The following is a 21,374-nucleotide window of genomic DNA, read 5'->3' as shown; positions in this document are numbered from 1 at the left end:
CTAGGCTAATAAATGATTAAGAGTATGGTCATGCCACTTGTTTTCAGGAGATCAAATAGTCAACAATATTCATTATCTTAATTGTAAGTTAATAAATTACTAAGAGTAAATATGTCACTTGTTTTCTGAAGGTAAAAAATTCATGCTGAAATTTACCTGTTTACCTAAAGCAGTATCGTTCCATAAAATTATAATGTTTGACTCTTCTAAAATTACAAATATATATTTGTACATATGATGGATTTATTGACGTTCTGGTTTCAGTTTACTTATAAGATCTCTGAAGTATTGAATGTTGAACCCACGATATATATATATATGTATATATGTTTGTATGCTACTTTATATTTTCGTTACTCACAACTTTTATAAATGTAATATCTGAAAACTTTTTAGAAACATTATAGTTTCGCTTGGTTTTATAATTTTTTTGTTGCCAAATCAATCAATAAACATTAGTTTAGTCCTTGGTTTGCTCAGTTAGATCGTTATCCTTTATGATATATTCAATTTATGACTCATAGTTAGGTCATGCCAGCAGTTACAAAATGTAGCAATTGACAAGCAAGTGTAATACAGTATTTGGTACTTAAGCAACAAACCAAAGTTAAAGAATCGAATATGAAAATATATATGGTATGTGCACCAAATAGAAGTTTCCAAAATGGTTAATGAATTAACATCATTACTAATCGAAAGTTCCTAAAAAACTATCTGGAAAATTCGATATCTACACAGTTCAAAATCATTTTAAATGGGCCGAAATATACTTCTTTTTAAATATACCTATATATTATTTAAGGTGGATAAAAAAAGAAGTATAACTGTTTTTCTAGGCTTATATATAGATCGATAACCAGTTATACATATATACAAAACATGTCCATTGTTACTTATTCCTTATATTAAAGTAATATTCAGTCTCTATGGTTAACTACTGAAGATATAAGACTAGAAAGCAATAAATGTAAATAAAGGGCACTTCAAAAACTCGAACAGCTTTGTTTTGTACTGAAGTCAATGCCAATTGAGATAGATTACATAACTTACAAAAAATACTCCTCTGCAAAGTGTACGATATTTTGAAGGTTTGAACTACATATTCAAAATATTAAGAAACTGATGAAATAGTACTAATTAAATTTTGTTCTTAACCTTCATAAAGTAATAAATAACATGTTTTTTATAGTTTAGTTTAAATACTTAAAAAAAGATGACCAGTGGTCAATATGTTAGAGCTTGTTCTCTACCTGTTGATTTGCTGCAACACATTCACGTCCATCTGTGTTTAATAATAAAATTTAGGTATACGTTATTAACATATTATAATAGTTCGTAAAGTAATGTTTCGATGCAGACCACACACCGTACTTAGAAACAACCTAATAAGTCCCTCGCAATGATTTTTTATTTGTGGAGTCCACATTTAAAAATTTAAATCTATAAAAAAATAGTTCCAAACTAACGAAGATTGTTTTGAAATTAGTGTTTTTGTCCAATGAATATAAATTTTCGCTAGCACGGAAATTTAATACGTCACATCGCTTGGGATTTTTTTCAAAGTAAGTAACTTTAGTATAATGAATTACAGAGATAGGGGGAGAGAGAATGCGAATTTTGACCGATAAGCATTTATTTTCGTGTTGCTAATTTAGTTGTAATCTATATTCTTATATCGACTTTAGAATTAAATTAAAAATTGTTGATTTTAAATTAAAAAGTGAAAAACTGTGAATAACGTCGAGTATGTGTTTAAAATATTTTGATGGAAAATTCGACTATATTTTTTATTGGAAAGTTAATTTTAAATTTTAACGGTACCAAATATGTACATATTTGTCAGATTATCCTTCAATCCTAAACGGTCAGATTAGGGATCCCTGTGACCCAGGTGTAGCCATGCCTAATTTTGATAAGTAAACAGCACCAGCCGCCACAAGAGCTTTTCCGGCTCTTTAAATCGAATAACTGAATCTATCAGACTTTCATAAAAAGGGCGGTGTGTGTTCAGCGGCTTCACGTTTCGAATTCCAAACACTTCCATCTGCATACCAATTATTTATCTAGTTTATCAAGGTCAACAAAATTATTCTATTTATGAAAGACAATCCGTAGCGAAATATATTTTAAAAGTCTTAAATAGATACATTGTCTTTAAGTTACTTATTCTGAACCATGTCTTGTTTGAATTCTTACAATACACAGTAATAAACTATCTACATTATAAAATGTTTTCTGTATGCTGGTTCAGTCTTACAACTAAAACAATTTTTCTCTTTAAGGGATTAAAATAAAATGGTTTAAGGATTGATAACCAGTTGTTTGTCAAAGATACATACATATATATATACAGAACTAAAACAAAGATATATACATATGCATATATATATATATATATACAGAACTAAAACAAAGATATATACATATGCATATATATATATATATACAGAACTAAAACAAAGATATATACATATGCATATATATATATACAGAACTAAAACAAAGATATATACATATGCATATATATATATACAGAACTAAAACAAAGATATATACATATGCATATATATATATATATACAGAACTAAAACAAAGATATATACATATGCATATATATATATACAGAACTAAAACAAAGATATATACATATGCATATATATATATATACAGAACTAAAACAAAGATATATACATATGCATATATATATATATATATATACAGAACTAAAACAAAGATATATACATATGCATATATATATATATATACAGAACTAAAACAAAGATATATACATATGCATATATATATATATATATACAGAACTAAAACAAAGATATATACATATGCATATATATATATATATATACAGAACTAAAACAAAGATATATACATATGCATATATATATATATATATATATACAGAACTAAAACAAAGATATATACATATGCATATATATATATATATATATATATATATATAACTAAAACAAAGATAGGTAATACAATTTTTGAATGTGTGAAACAGTATATTCTAAACAATCCAAACAGTTTTCAGCACATCATTTAAAAAATAAGGCCAGAAGAAGAAAGAAAGGCCAAATAATTTAGAAAGGAACATTTTTGTTCTATTTCAATGTATGTTTCACCATTTCCGAAGAATCAGTATGCAGTACAAAATCTTGATAAACAACAAATCATTTCAGTGTATCAATGCAATCCAACAATTTGACAATATCACTTAATAAATTATTTAACCAAGGTATATTTTTCAACACAACAATCCAGCTCAATAATAAGATCCTCAATTTTACTGTAAAAATTTAACCCAATAAATGGAACATTGTTTAAACGCAACAATCTGTTGCCTAACAACTGGAACTTTATTGTCATCATCGTCATCTAATACCTGACGTATTTTGAAATGTTTGTACCTTAGAGTTCACATATGTTTTTTACCATCTAACTTAATATTCAAGACATTTTTTGCATGGTAGGTGCAGGATAATGTAATTCTTGACTTTCTTACTGTTGAGATATATTAGAAGAAATCAAAGATTTTTCAGTGGTTATTTCTTAAATTTTTGTTTATTTGTTCAACGTTTAGATCGCTCGTGAAGTTATGGAAAGCTAACTGATATGCTATGATTGCTTTGAATATATACATTGCTGGCCAAAATCTTAAGGCCAATGAACTTAAAGAAAAAATATGCATTTTTCGTTGTTAGACTCAACCTCTTATTTGAATAGAAATTCGAAAGATGAAAATAAGAAAAGGGAAATTAAAAATAAAAAAAAAACTTTTTTATAATTTAATAGGAAAAATGTGAACACTATAAAATTAATCTAAATACTAGCCGGTCAAAACTTTAAGATCATACCAAAATAAAAAGTCCTAAACAGGGTAGGAAATGCCCAACAAGAGGTCTCAGTAGTGAGTTGCACGGCCGTCATTGCGAATAACTGCAAACATTCGCTTTGGGTTGGTCGATTGAGCGTTTGGTGAAGGCTGTCTGGAATGTTATTCCAAGTGGTGAAGTAGGCTTCACGAAGATCATGCACTGTTTGGAATTGACGTCCATTTCTATAGACTTCCCATGCCATCCACCCCAAAACATTTTCAATAGGGTTCAGTTCGGGCGAACACGCTGGATGGTCCAAAAGAATCACGTCATTCGCCATGAAAAAGTCCTTTGTTCTGCAGGCATTGTGGATTGCAGCGTTGTCATGCTAGAAGATCCAATCATTTTCCACACAAGCGAAGGCCTTCAGTGAATAAGGATGTTCTCTCCAACATGCCAATGTAGCCAACTGCTGTTTGACGCCCCTGTATAACCTGAAGCTCCATTGTTCCATGGAAGGAGAAAGCAACCCAGATCATGATGAAACCTCCTTCACCGTGTCGTATAGAAAATGTCTCCGGTGGGATATCCTTATCGTGCCAGTAACGTTGGAAGCCATCTGGACCATCCAGGTAAAATTTTTCTCATCAGAGAACAAAATCTTCGTCGACTTTCCTATGCCCCATGTTTGGTGCTTCTCAGCAAAGTTTAACCGAGCTGTTTCGTAGTGTGGAAGGAGGCGTGGCCTTTAAAGACGTTTACGGTTTTTAAAGCCTTTCTTTCGTAGATTCCGTCTTATTGTTCTCGAGCTGCATTCTGCGTCCGTAAGAGCCTTAATCTAGTTCGACGATCGGCTGGTGTCTTACCGGATAACTAATCGAATCCTCCTGCTCAACGCTGGTGAAATTTTCTTGGGCCGATCACTTGAAATTCTCATTTCGTATCTCTCAGGGTCTTTTAAGAAATTTTCAACAGCAGTTTCAACAATCTCACCAGTGATGGCACGTTGAGAGAGACCTTGCTTTTTCAGCTCGACGATTTTGCTACGTTCAAACTCTGTCAACTTTTTAGCCTTTGCCATGTTTTTACCCAATGTAACACAGGAGATGTCAGTGGGAGATGTTGACAACATTAATGCTTGAACACAAATGACTAAATTTCGTTTCAGTATTTATGCTAATTTCATAGTGTTCACATTTTCCCCATTAAATTCTAAAAAAGTTTAATTTTTATTTTTATTTTCCCTTTTCTTATTTTCATTTTTCGAAGCTCTACTGAAATAAGTGACTGAGTCTAACAACGCAAAATGCATATTTTCTCTTTATGTTCATTGGCCTTAAGATTTTGGCCACCCAGTACTTGTGTACACTGCTGGCCAAAATCTTAAGGCCAATGAACATAAAGAAAAAATATGCATTTTGCGTTGTTAGACTCAGTCACTTATTGAAGTTTTTAAAAATATATGCTATTTCTTGTAGAAGAAGGCTAATTTATTGTTCCGTGAATAACAATTTTGATTAATTATTATTGTCATAAGATAGTTATACTATACTTGGTACATGTTCAAATACAAAAGATTTTATTGTAGTGTTTCATGACAAGCATAATTAACCATAGTCATGCTTACTTTCCCAAGTTAGACTTATGACTTGGAAACGAAATTGCTTATTTTCTCATATTACTAAGTTTCCGATCGACTTTTAAGACAGATTCACTATAGGCTAAGCGTAATAGAACTCACAGGTTAGCTGATAGATCACTTTGACATTTCAACGTAACTGATGTAGAACAATGAGTCATTATTGTCACTACTGAATAATAAAGACCTGAAGTTAGCCAGTGAGCTCGTGCAGATGTGTTCGTATTAAGTTCATTTCGAGAAGTACACGATGAAACTACAATGTAGTGAAATTTATGTCCAAACCATGAAGTTGGTGTTTTTAAGACTAATGAATGGTATATTATAAAATGTATCGAATAAATTGCCTGGGAAGTAAAGTAAGATCTAAAAATATGTATAATTTGGAAAGATATGATTACATAAGTATCTTTGAGGATTGAGGTAAGGATCAGTAATTATAAATTGCTTTAACATTAACTATTGCAAGCTGAAGAATGTATCCGTATTTGCTTTAAATCTGATAGCTTAAACTATTATTTATATAATATAGTTGTATAATTGTACATGAATTAATGAACAACTATTTACTGCAGTCAATAAAAGTACTTGTCCATGCGCTCAGGATAAAGATAGCGCTAAATAAAATAAATCGTGGGAAAGAGATAGAACTAGCTGTGTGAACAGATAAGTAACTAGGCAGTAAACTATGTACATAAACATACATGAAGTTAGAGAAAAATATGTATAGATGAACAAATAAATCTAAAATGATAAACAGATATAGAAATAAACAAACAGATATGTAACCAGATAAGCTAAATGTACAGGTAGTTATGATATTATATACATGCATATAAAAGCAGACAGGTAAAAAAAGATAAAACTAGTTGGATAATAAGATAAGAGGGTAATATCTTGGTGAATGGATAGAAAAAGTGTCGGATAAACAGAAAGGTAGGCTAGTGGTAACTGGATAAACAGTTAGCTAATGGTCTGGATGCTATTTATATCATCATTCTTCCTGGAAAATGATTGCTACTGAGTGAACTTGATCAAGTATGTGAATTGCAATTATTACTAATTTTATTAAAGTTATTTATAACTCAGATTTTAGTACAGGTACTAATCACACATTTATTTATTTTATTTCTAACGTCCGTTATTTATTTTTTATTAATATTATTTTATTTTATTTGACTTTACTATCTGTTTACTTTAGTTACAGTTTTCCGTTACCTAAACAGGTCAAGTACCACAGCGTTAAAGAGAAGAAAAAACTATAATAATTATTTGCGTGAAAGCAAAAAATAATATATTAGACACTACACCTGCAATATTCAACGTATGTTCATTAAAACGAACTTTTGGATCCATTACCGGAACCACCATCAAGTAATAAGCTGTTTTTTTTGTTTGTTTCTTTTACAAGTCTAATTAAATGTACAAATATATATATATATCTTCTTTGTTGTTTGAGTGACACGTTGGATAATAAATCTGCACACACACGCGCGCACACATGCATACATATATATATATATATATATATATATATATAAATAGATAGGATATTTGATATTTATTTCTTTTTAAGTATAAGAACACTTATCCCGCTAATGAGTACTTAAATTAAACAAGATTTCAAAATTCATTTGTATCACATTACTGAATAACTTTATACTGAATCTAATCTATTAATTACAAGTTATGTAACTGACACTAAAACATCGAATACAAATGGAAATATACAAATACTTGTAATAAAACTATTAAAAAAGAGCTACATCCAATGTAATTTTTAATATTAGTTATAGTTGAAAACAATATTAGTTAAAGATGAAATTATTTCGCCATTGTAATAACTAATAATATTTTAGAAATAAAACAATATTCATCATTATAATGATTAATATTATTTATAGATTAACACAAAATTCATTAGTATGAATTAATAACGAATTATTTTACCTGAAGTTCTGATAAATGTGCAAGCTAAAATTAAAATTTCTTATATTTGTTGTGTTCCAGGAAAAGCTGATCTCTAAATCGTGGGTGTGTGAAGAACATTGAAAATTAAAAAAAAACAATAACAATATAAAATTAAAACAATTAAAGTGTAAATTTTAGTCGACCTGAGTTAACCGAACGAAATGTTTTAGTTTTTACCGTTAGTTGTATATTTTAACACTTTCAATTAATTTAAGATATAATTGAAGATAAATAAGCTAATGTTTCGTGCTCGAACAAAAGAGACTAAAATCGAATGACTCACTCGACCGAAGTGCCAGATGCGCGTAGTCAAAGCTTTGTCTGGTTTGTCCAGGATGGCAGCCTTTCTGCTCGAGTTCTTTGAGAGAACAATGGTAAAATGTTTACTGTGGCTGGACACTAGAATTAATTTTATTATATGGCGTTTCTAAGCTAATTTGGGTTAGACATTTTGTTTGGGCCACTTACGTTCTGAATTTGAGTCGAATTATTTTATAAAAAAATGAATCACTTTTAAACAGAAATAAAAAGTTCAGCGTCATGCAAACATTATAGAATAATGTCATAACTGTGATAAACGAACTATAATTGACAAACACAGATATTTGATTTTGTGAATATTTAAGTAAATAATAGTATATTTTCATTACGAAGAGAAACTACGGTATGAAATTTCATCTAAACAATCAAAGCTATATTAGATAAGAAGTAAACTAGCACAGGCTAATGAGGCATAATATTGATGGAAGCTATACTTTTCACTTCAGTTGCTGTTTATATTTGTTTCCTGAAGCAAATGAATACTTTTTAGAGACTTTGATAACGAGGGCAAATTTTACTGTTGTAATGCCTCTCATATAGAAGGAGCAAATACCAGGTATGTAAACTTGTAAAACTTTACAGGGAAATACTCACTACTATTAGGAGCTGTCGAAAGATTGTATAATAAATAAAATGGTTTGTACAGTTGAAATAAAAAACCCTATAAACAAGACTGGAAACGAATATAATGAATGTTATTATGAATTGTTTCGACTAAGAGAATGACACGGATTTCCATAACGTTTTGTTTAGACTTCCGTGAGCTTTCTAAGTTAAATTGTTTTTTGAAGGGTAATAAATCTATTAGATTTTTTAAAATTCTCAGTTCTGATTATATTGTATTAAATCATACTGAACATCCGTTAATAATGTTGATTACCAAACCCTGACGAAGATAAACCATATGATTGTTGTTTACCGCGTTTATACTGTCTCAGTACAAATCCCTGATGAAAATAGAACATAAAGTGTTTTACCCATCATTAATACTGTTTAAATATTGAACCCTGATAAAAATTAAATATATGGTGTGTTTTTTTTCCATGTTTAGAGTTTGAATATATAGATGAAACTTGTGGTGGTTATTTCTCTCGTTTATTACTGTTGAGTAGTGAACCCTGATGAAGACGGAACATATAATGTTTGGTATTTACGTCAGCTGGATTTTAAACCCTTAAATATTACAGTTTGACCTCTTCATTTTACATAACCTAAGATAAAGTACAACGAAATACCAACACCAATTTGTCATCTATATATTTATTCTAAGTTACGGCATTCCATTCAGGATTTTTGTTTTAAGATTTAACATGGAGAAGCATGTAAGTATAACCTATTTGAATTTTTATCTTACATTAACAGGTTTTGTGTTCTAAAACAATATTTTGTATGTGATTAATATACGATACAAAAATAATTTTTCGTAAACGTTCCATCTGAATCCATTTTGAATTTGATACAAAAGTGAAAGTATGGTAAGGACACTGACTCGGATAGTTGTATTAGTTGATAGAGTATTAAAATGAACAAAAAAATTGCAAACTGAGAATTAAATTTGCTGAGTATTAAATATATAACTCTTAACACAGCATGTGAGATTAGACTATGAAGTAATCAGAATCAGAAAAAAAGGCTTACTTACCAAGACCTCGACAGGGGTTCAAGGTGGCGAGCCAAACCAACCCAACGTTTGTGTCGCTCCAGGACCTGCTGTTGTGTAGTGGGGTGAACACTTGGATCGGCCCCTCAGTCCCCTTCTCATCAGCATAAATCGTTTCACCGTCGCATTATGCTATGCGATATTCCCTGCGCATACAGGGAAAAAGAAAAAAAAAACATGAGCATGCGCCTTGTTAAGTGAGAACACAAGCCAACGTAGCCAATGAAACAGAAGAATCGATCGTCCCAGAGCGAGTTCCTGTTGTTAGAAGGAAGGTTATATCCCGTCAACAATGTGGTAGCTTAATGGAAGAAAGAGTAATTGGCATGGAAACATTCTACTTCTGTCTGATCATGTTGGTTCATACAATCAGTAATATAATTAACATTAAGAACTTGGAGAACTATTACAAATATTAATTCTAATACAATAACTATTTCAACCTATATACATGCGTATTTATATATATTCAAAGAGGGATATAAATATGTTTGTTTCTATCCAGCAACACTTCGCACTACATCCTTGTAAAATGATTTATTGAAAGTTGCACTGAAATTGAAAATCGACAATTATAAAATTAAATCACAGCAACATAAATATGTGGATGAAAAAGAAGTGAATACAGTCTCTTGTACGGCTTATGTTCGTTTAACAAATGAATTAGAAGAAAAAAATCCTCGTATTGGATTAACAATACGTGAATTATAATGTGATCTCGAACAAAACTCTTTGCTGCTATGTGAGAACATAGAGATGTGTGTTTTTGACATGGCTTCTGTTTGTTTGTGGTTGAAGACTTACAGATCAGTGTTCGCTGCTATAAGTCTCTAATCTATGTAATGCACCTATGACAAAGCTTTATGCTACAGAGTTATATTAGTAATATTTTTGTGAGACCTTTCGCTGCAGAAATCTGGTACACAAAACCTTCAAGCATTTACAGTAATTTACATATATATATTCATTTATAAACAAAAATTAATTTGTCATCTTATATTCTATAACATTACAATCGTCAAATATCTTTGTACCACATTATAACAATCTAAAGCGTTCTTTATTTTTTCATAAATGAATTACATTATTCCTTTTTCCCTTAGTGGCACAGCGGAATGTATGCGGACTCACACGGCTAAAAACCGAGTTTCAATACCTGTGGTGGGCAGAGCAAAGATAGCCCACTGTGTAGTTTTGTGCTTAATTCTAAACAAACATTATTCCTACAAAAATAATTCCACTAAAGTCTGTCTTCGAATAAAAAAATACTTTTGTAGTTGTCACTAGCACCCCCGCTAGTAAAGTGGTAAGTATACGGATTTACAACTCTAAAGTTACCGGTTTGATTCGTCTCTGTGGGCTCAACAGATAGCCATAGAAAAAGCACACACTAGTTGTCATTAATTTTAGACTACCACTATGATTGTTCCTACATTAATACGCATGAAAGGTATCACTATTATTCTTATACTGATATGTATGGAAGGTACGGCTATTATTTTATTATTCATAAAATGAAACACACGAAAGGTGTGATTATTATTCTTATTTTAATAGACATGGAAAATGTGTCCTATATTTTTATGTTAAAACGCAAGGGAGGTTTGACTTTTATATTCTACATTAATACACACAGAAAGTGTTACTATTATTTGTTTATTAATATACATGTAACGCGTATATATTATTCTATAATTCCTACAGTAGTTCATACAAAATGTGTGCTACATAAATACACGTTGAAGGTGCTGCTATTTCTCCTACATTAATACGCACAGAAGTATGTTATGTATCTGAACGACATATAGCTCATTGTACAAAGCAAATTAAAAAAAAGAAAGAAACGGAATAGTACACAAAATAGTGGCTTTTGACAATGTTAGAAGATTTTTCTTCAAATATCTAATATTTATAGGCTAAATATTTCCATATGTTTCCGGACTTTACCCAATTTGAAATTCAAACAGAATACTCCAAACTGTATTGTATGTGGTTAAGTACCGTCGATTTGAGAATCAAGTTTTAAAAATACATATCTGGTATTTTAAGAAAAATAGTTAATGCAATGGAAATTCACGAAGTGACAGACACATCCAGAATGATGCCATCTCCTGTAAATTTTGTTTTAGTTTGTTCTACTGGCTGTCATATTGGACGGAAACTTGTTTGTTTGAAGTTAAGCACAAAGCAATACAATCAAAATCTAGTGTTGTAAGTCCGCAGACATACCGCTGTACCACTGGAGGGATAGATGGAAATGAAAACTGAATATGCTTCTCCACAGTTATACTTTTCGATGCACCAATAAATATAGATAAGAACCGGGTTTAACTTTTAATTTACAGATTCCCAGCTGATCCTAAAAGAAAATGAACAAGTTATGAGATAAACTGGACATTATTCCCATGTTTTGTGAAAGTATCAAAATAAATATATGAAGTGAAATTTGTATATATTTAAACATTGACATTAACATTTTTTATAGACTCACAAACAACATTCATTCTTCTCTCTGGTCCGGAACTGAAAATTTTATCGATGGTCCATGTCTACGATGAGCCAATTAATTTTATGTTCATACACTTCACTTTACTGGAATGTTATTTATTGTTTTTTGGTCTAACACGATTATCAACCTTACTTTTTAAATCGTAGAAATTCTAACGTCCGAAGTTAATTATCTGAATTTGAACGGTGCTTAATTTTCTAAATCTATAAACGTTCCTTGTCAAATATCTGTAGTTTTCCAACAAATAAGCATCTGTCACAATTATAGCTTCTGTGGCTTGTAGTATATTGACAGTACAGATCAACAATATTAAACTGCTCCCAGAGTGTTGCGATGGCTACATTTTATACTCATTAGGCGAGATTCTGGAAAATTCAGCTGTCAGTAATACTGGCAGTCACTAATATTTTACATACATTGGTACATTGTTGATTTTTACGCTCGAGAATCTTCTACAAATTCAGAGAACAGGCGGGACTTTCGCATACACGTTTAATAATATACGTTACATCCATTAAACCGAAACAAACGTAGATTGTTAATATAAATGTATAACTGTAAATCCGTTACCCATGTTTCATAGGTATCATACCTTTTTGATTATTAAACTAGTATTTGTTCGCTCCTCTACCACTGCACCTTTCTTATATGACGTGACGTAGAAAAGTGTGTGTTTTTCGTATAACAAAGCCACAAAGGGCTATCTACTCAGCCCACCGAGGGGAATCGAACCCCTGACTTTAGTGTTGTAAATCCGGAGACATACCGGATGTACTAGCGGGGGGGGGGCAGAAAAGTGTGAATGCAATGATGATTTCTCGAAATTACGTTGATAGAATTTTGAAAATAAATCTATACATTTACTTTTGAAGAGGCTGCCAATTATTTTTCTGTAGAATAACGCTAATTTGTTTTTAAGAGTACTGTAATAAACACGCATCTCTATTTGTGAATTACTTTTTCCACATCAGTGAAAAGAGAATGATTACTGCTAATTCCCTTTAACTGGTATAAAGAAGATTTTAACATTTATTTTTCGGGTTACATCTAAGAACACAAACATTCATTTAATCAATATGTTGCACATTTGAAAAAAAATATTGTATTTTAAATATGAAGTAATTTTATGTTTAGCTGTATATTTTAGCTTTGTTGGTTTTCTTCTGAGAGTGTCCAAATTTCACCAGATAATGATCGATTGGCTGGAGCTTCTTTGAATGAGATCGATAACAAAATTACACACAAGTTGTGAAGGAATATTTCCTCCACCCATGTTTTATCATCAGATCTGTGTTATACAGTTTTACCATAGTGCCCAGTATGTTGTGATTGGCTAATTTGTGAATGCGCATGCGTGAGGAGATGCAGATTTTTCTTTATAGCATGCAAGGATGGGATTCGAACTTTTTATGAGTGATAACCGAAGCAATTAGATTCATGGATTAATTAACTTCAGTATCAAAATGATTGTACAAACACATGTTTTCAGAAAATAATTTAAAATTTGAATGCTCTTACTTTACAAATATAGAGAACTGAGAAGTATTTGCTAGAATTATCAATATATTACTAATATTTAAATATTATATTTCAAAATGTACAGAGAAATGTTTTTGAAGATTATTTGACAAAAAATAAGACATCGATTACATTATATTCAGCTCTTTAAGAAATATCGTTAATATAGCATACTATATATGTCCATAAAAATAACAGATGAATTATAAATAAACAGTAATTTATTAAACTTACACTTCACAAATATATGTATTTATTTGTTGAGATGTTGCTCTAAGTGTCTACGTAAGCTTTTGTTTTTATTAAGTGCACGTGTAAATGTGTTTTGCTGTTTATTAGTAACATTTATTTTCTCACGAGCAACTACTTGACCTGAAAGCTCAGTTGAATATACCAGCTCATTCACGTTCAATAATTATTATATGAAAAAATGTAGAAAAAATATTGAACTATTCACATTTTTGGCAAATATCCAGAAATATTTCACTGTCTAAGTGTCACATTATTTTGAAACAATTTTATATTATATTAATTTGGCTGGGGTGTTTGTTCTCGGTTTTACTTGGCAAAATAAATGTTAAAAAAATTACCAATATATTAAAAACGTGAAGAATCTAAGTTATTTCTTTTATTCATTTTACTGAACATCAGTTCATTTTTAATCTCTTCTGAGGTAATAGTCGATTTTGTTATGGTATTTATACCACTCATACGTATTAGCCGTCTATGAAATATAACAACAAATATCTGAGACATCTAACATTACTTTTGGAATAGCAATAATATATTTTAGACACATCACGAAACACTAATAATAAGAACTACTTTGAAAAGTTTTCCTAAGCCCTTAAATGTCCCATAGTTGCATTTTCAGCTTTTAGGGTTTTCGTAATATATTTTACATATTAAGGTGAAGATACAAAACGTAGAAAAATTTTCAACACTTTTTCTCTAATTACAATCTTTTCGTCTTATGTTATCAGTAATCCTATTCTGAATTTGTATATTCAATATAATTAAAGTGTTCATTACTTAATTAATACCATATCCTGATGGCAGTGATTAATTTTCACATTTACTATTAATAATTTAGATTTTTGCATAATTTATAATTCTCAGTATTTTGTAAAAACGTTGTTTTTATACTTTGTTCTTGTTGTTATTAAGCACAAATCTACACAAAAGCATTTCTGTGCTCTACTAACCACAGGTATCGAAAGCATGTTAAATTTATACTTTATGGTTATCATTTTTTTGAAGACTATTCAGAACAATGGCTGCGTTTATTGTATATATATATAAACGAGCACAAAACCTTTTTAATTATAGAAATGGAAATATGATACTAAAGAAAATTTGTTAATGCCTTAATAAAATTACATGATTACTCCTCATTGGAGAATGAGTAAAAAAAGTTTCTAAAAATAACTAATTGAACCAAAGGTTACCAACGTTGGTTTGAAAATACGTAAAGATGCGTTATTTTTTATTTTAATAACTAAAGAAGACTGCTATGTAATCCATCGGTAGAACGGCAGTTAATTTCAAGATTTTAATACAGCGGTTCAACTCGTCATGGTGAGTACAGCAGACAGCTCAACTTTGTTTTGCTGTAACAAAATATAAACACATTTAACATAGCAAAAAATTATAATACACCAAACTATCTTTAGTGGACACAAGATTACTTCTATCAAAATAATTAGGAATAAAAAATAATTAAGTGAGATAGAATCCTACACCTAATATTTTAATAAAATTATTTTTCCTTATTTGTGGATGAAGGCTTTATGGACTCATTTCTCCTGCTTTTGTTATTTATATGAATTAAATTTCGAACACTTACGTACCTTTCATCTCCAAGGACTTCTGAATAAATTTCGAAACAAGGTTCATCTTAGGAAATTGGTTAAGAGCAGTAAGAAAAATGTAACCATATAACTTCAGTGCTAATGATAAATCTTAAAATCAAATGACGGTTTTATAATATTCTTTAAATAATACATTGTTTATCATAATAAAATGTTTTAGGTAAAAATATTTATCGAAAAATATGATAAAATGTGATCACAAAAATTATATGAGAATTTGTTCTTTGTGAAATACAAGAAGACAATTAATGTTACGCCACGAAGTGAAATATTTCCACTAACAACCTATATTTCTAAAACATAATTTATATTACGTCAATAGGTGAACGTTTATGTTGACAGCCTAGGTTTCTTGAAGATAATTAACACCACGTCATGAAATGAGTTATTTTTTTGCTGACAGCTTAGGTTTCTTGAATATATTTAGTGGCCCATCATGAAGTAAAATAATATTATTGACACCCTAAGTTAATTTATCAGTGTAAAAAGTAATTAAACGCACATTAATGATAGAAGAACAAAAAATCATTGAAATGTGAATGGAAATATAATGTGCTCTAAATACTAGTCTCATGAATGACATTAAAATTATGCTTATGTATACAAACGTTTCTATTTGTTTCTTTGTGTTATTTTGATCAACAGTTGTGAACCAACATAAAATGGAACATATAAACCAATGCTTGTGTGAATATTTTAATTTCTAGAGAAAACTGAAGCTTTCAACGAAATGACTCACTAGTCCATATTTTAATTCATTTTAATAATGGTATTTATAATAGTTGCTGTTCTTGAGATACTGCTGAGATAAATATATCATTTCGTAATACATGAACATTACGAGCGGACTCTGATGTCATATTCTACGTTATGCATAAAATCATTCAAAGTTGTAATTTCATTGCATGGAGATAAAGAGCTAACTATATTTATTTTCCTTTCAACTGAGTATTATGAGAAGTGTTTATTACGTACTAAGTCATACAATGCACAAAAGTTAAACTTCAAGGTCCAATACAGATAAAAATGTGAATAAAGTATGTAAAGGAGACTTATATATACCTACTAGTATAACTAGGATTACATCATTCGAGTATCCATTTTATTTGGATCATATTTCTAGAGTTACTCCTCAATCGCAGTTTTTAGTTTTTTAGCTTCAGTTCTAAACCTATTTGAAGAGTAACTGTTGTTCGAAACTTGATAATGGAAATCAAATCAAAGTAAAGTAGAAGGTAATAGAAAGTAGCTTCGATGAAATGCAACTTTTAAGTTAAATATCGAGCATTTAAGTTGCATAATATGCTTCGTCAGTAAAATACATAACGCCGTGCTGTCGAACGCTATAAAAAACGCTATATGAATTTATTGTTATTATATGCTGTGTTCATAGAATAACATGTAATTTTAACTATAGGATTATTTTTCTTTAGCTCATAAAAGTAGCTTGAATAAAATTCCGTATGAAACATTTATAGTTCCTTCTTTTTTGAGAACAAGGTTTAAGATACAAGTTTGCAATATTTAAGATTGTTTGAGCACGTAACTTTTTAACATGTTTAATAGTCAATGATTGCCGAAATTACAAAATATAGGTTTGCTTTGTGTATATCACATAAATGTGACCAATGTGACATATTTCATAACAATTATTTGTTCAACCTCGAACAGGTTTGTATATTAACCATGTCTTATTTATACACAACCAGTTTGTTGCAGATAATTTTATTTGATGACTGTGACTTACTCAAGGTTAATCAACTATAAATGTTCAGTAATCGTTTTCCTTCTATTTATTATTAACGATCTCTTAAATCAAATATGTTAAGATTGACTTCTTTATAAGCAAGTATAACAACAAAATCTGGAAACTCAGTAAAATGACTAAAGATTACTTCTCCTAGATCAAACTGGCTTGCTTATCGCTGATTAGTTCTCACCTGTATTTTTTAATTGAGAAAATAATTATGAATTTTCACATCTGAAGCGATTCTAGTATCTCATGGTCATTCATGTTCATTGTTTACGACAGATTCTCACTTAGTGATGGAGAATGTGATGTATGTTATGGTAGATTTTTAATTAGGTCTAATGAACTTGATATTTATGTGACAAATGCTCTCATTTCAAGCCATTCTGAATCGTATTTGGTTTATAAATGACAAACAAACTCTTAAAGTAGATATATATAATAGTAGAGTGTATATATATATTGTTTTAAGTAATTACTTTAATGAATCACATAGCTCAATTTATTTATTGTCGAGTGTTTCTTCTGGTCGGCAAGTGTCTTAGGTGACTGATAAATATTGCCAAATCGCAAATAGTTAACACACACATATATATATATATATATGTATAACTATGAGCTTATATCAGAGAGATTCTGAAAACAAATTCTAGTGAGCCTCATTTATTCGGTAAAATGCAACGTTGATATTGTTAATGTTGAAACTTATAAATATGAGAATAATGTTCTTAAGATGTAAATTAAGTTAAAATCATTTTATAAACAGCAATAATAATTAATTTTCTCAAAACATATGTCTCTTATATATGTATATTCTTTCAGTAAGCTTCACTATTGTCAATATCGTTGATGTCAAGATTAATTACAAGAGGATTTGCTTAACAGCACAGACCAGGTCATAAGTATTCGAACCAAGACCAATTATCTTGAAGGTCATTTCTAGCATGATTGAATTTCAGGTTTAACTTTCTTATTTATATATATATATGTGTTTTACATACTTAGTTTTTCGGATTGAAAATTACATTTTTAAACCAGCCCAAAGAATGTATTATGAATAATAACACTATGATACAAATAACAATAAACCAAATATTTTAAAATTATGTTCATATAGCAGTTCAATTAAACAAGTTTAGTAATCACAAGAGGTAGAAATTATTTTACAAATAATAATATAAGAGGTTAACACAGAAATATCTTGCCTGAATTGTTTGCTAAATTTATAGCTGGTTGACCAACTCTCGTTCGTTCAAAATTGTCTTAAATGTTCGACGTTTCATCTCATTTCTTCTGGTATTTATTAAGCTATATTTCTAATTTTGTACCAAGAAATATTATTTGTACTTATTGTGTAGTTGAATAATTCATAAAAGAATATTCTAGATGTTTTATTACGTATGAGTGATTCTAGGCATACTACGGTATGCACACTGTATCGTGTGGTCTGGTTCCATCGATTATGTCTAGACTGGAACTGTTCTACCATAGATTTTTAGGTTCTAGAAGAAATCTTCCGTAGGGCGATTCATATGACATCCTTATATAGTACGTAATAAAGAAACAATAGAAGATCAACACAATGTCAAAGTATATATTTAAATAGTTTCCTACGACAAAAATTTAGTTAAGAAATTAAACCTTTGTATAATAAATTAACCCAAGTGTGTTTGTGTTTTTCTTATAGTAAAGCCACATCTAGCTATCTGCAGTATCCACCGAGTGGAATTGAACATCTGATTTTAGCGTTATAAATCCGAAGACTTGCGGCTGTCCTAGAGAGAACTATCAAAAATATTTTGTATAACTTGTAGTTACCTTCATAAGTCCTCTTTCTGTGAAATATTTGTATTTATGATGATGTATTTAAGTTGTTTTACTTTCATTAATGCGTTTCTCTAGAACAATACAGATGTCCGATATAAAATCAAAATAAATACAGCTATCTTCGGTATGGCCTATCTCTGATGAGTATCTTATCCTTATTATAGATCTTAAAAATACCTTGTCATTGATATATTCATTATGTCAAATATAGTTGTATTTAATATACCCTTTCAAGCGCTTAGAATCGTTTTAAGTAAATATTCTGACAATCCTACAGTTGTTTGTATTACGTTCTTTTTTAAACATATTGATGTATTGATAATGAATGAGCAAACAAAAATTGTATCTCTTATTTCGGGAGAAGAATTGTTTTGTAAATTCTTAGATTATGATTACATTTTGCCGAACTATATTTCTATATCAAACAATGCCACTCCCTCTTTAATAACTAAAAATCCTCCTTTACCAAATTGTGCCTTTTTTTTCTTTCTAAGTAGGACTACTCCTATTTCCATAAAGTATTCTTTCATTTTCAATATTAAATTATCTTCTCCCAACTACGATCCTCTATTATCTGAAATATTCACACTCTTCTTCATGGACTATTTATTTTCCAACCCTTCTCTATTTTATACTAATACATTCTCTAGTACATACTACTCTATGTTTAGAAAATTCTTCCACCCTTCTTCATAATATATTTTAACTCTAAATCCGCAATTTAAATTCTCTGAAAATAGGTTAATAGGGATATTGAGTAAAAAAGAGCAGTATCTGGTAATTAGATGTGTACGTAGTTCTATCAAAGTCTGATTTTGATTCACATGTGCATTTTGACTGTAACTTGTGGAGAACTGTTTCTCTTGATCTAAGTCACCGGGTTAATAAGTGATAACGACTTATACCTGCCGATTAAATAAATGTTTGTTTTGGAACCAAAAAAGGCTGCTTCAAAATAAGTAAATAAGCCTTACAAAAGAATTAATTTTTTTTTTTATTTTAGTGATAGGACTAGCATGAGCAGATGATTTGGGCGTTCGACTTGTAATCTGAGGGTCGCGGGTTCAAATCCACATCACACCAAACATGCTCGCCCTTTCATCCGTGGAGGTTTTATAATTTAACATTCAATCCCACTATCTGCTGGTAAAAAAGTAGCTCAAGTGTTAGCGGTGGGTGGTGATAGTTACCTGCCTTCCCTCTAGTATTTCACTGCTCAACTAGGGACAAATAGCTCAGAAAGCTCTCTTGTAGCTTTGCACGAAATTCCAGAAAGAAAAACAAACTTATTGTGATGCCGATAGTTTCCCTTGTACGTGTTCTGACTCTACTTTTATCTTAAACAAAACATCTTATCCATTGCATGTGATATCTTGAACATCCTTAAAGCCAATACCATTCCAAAAAAAATCATAAAATCATAGTGCATAAAAATGAAAATAAATAATATGGAGAAGTTTTATGGAATGAGACATATTAAACTCATATTATTTAACAAGACCCATATATGGACCATGTAAAAACTCATAAACCCACTTTGGTCAAAAGTGAGGAATGTTATGTCTTTTTACATGGGGAAGCTCATTTTGTGGTGAACACACAATTAATGCGTGAGGCTTACAATTCATCGCTAAATGATTGATAACGACATGCTTAAGGTTATAATATGATTTTATATTGTCATATTACAGGGGTTAAACTAATAAAGGGCTTTCAAGTGATTCAAGTGTAAGCCTGATAGCTTGTAAAGATACAAATTAAGCTTCGATACCTTCATTGGGTACAGAGGAAATAGCCATTTCTGTAGCTTTGTGCTTAACAACTAACAAACTAATATACTTTTGCTTGTATGTTTAAATAACGTTCTACATTGATAACGTTGGAGTTGAGTAAATTAACTTATATAAACTAAAATACTATTTAATATATACTATAATAAAGCTTCTGCTTTTAACTTAAATCTGTATTTGATTGCTCAGTATCTTTGCCCAAAAGAGTTAGTTCGGAGAGCTTATTTAGCATGATTGAGAGAAAGTGGTTTGCGGTGAAACTACCAACGACAACACTATTTATTACTTTAGTAATTTCCTCCTTAGATTTTCTGCACAATAAATTTTGGCTAGTGATCCTTTCTTGTGACAGGTTATTAAGCTAGCCCATGGATATACAAACTTATTTCTCACAACATCAATACAGGGATAAAGACGCCCATATATCTAAATCATGGACACAAAAGGTAAGTTGCATATAACCATTTTATTTAGGTTGAATTTCTTGTGAAACATAAATGATCTTTCGCTTCGACTTTGAAAATTAGGTGGCTTAATATGGGAGCAGAATTTTATGGACATGCTATAAGACTTGAATTGAATTGTACACATACATATTTTAAAACATTTTCTCTGCTAATATGACTAATTTTTTGTGTATATAAACCTAGAAAATAAAGGCAGTCTAAATAAAACATATATT

The sequence above is a fragment of the Tachypleus tridentatus genome, chromosome 10 (assembly GCF_004210375.1).
Source record: "Tachypleus tridentatus isolate NWPU-2018 chromosome 10, ASM421037v1, whole genome shotgun sequence".
Lineage (NCBI taxonomy): Eukaryota > Metazoa > Arthropoda > Merostomata > Xiphosura > Limulidae > Tachypleus > Tachypleus tridentatus.
The sequence above is the reverse complement of the archived record's forward strand: the minus strand, read 5'-3'. Positions refer to the sequence as shown.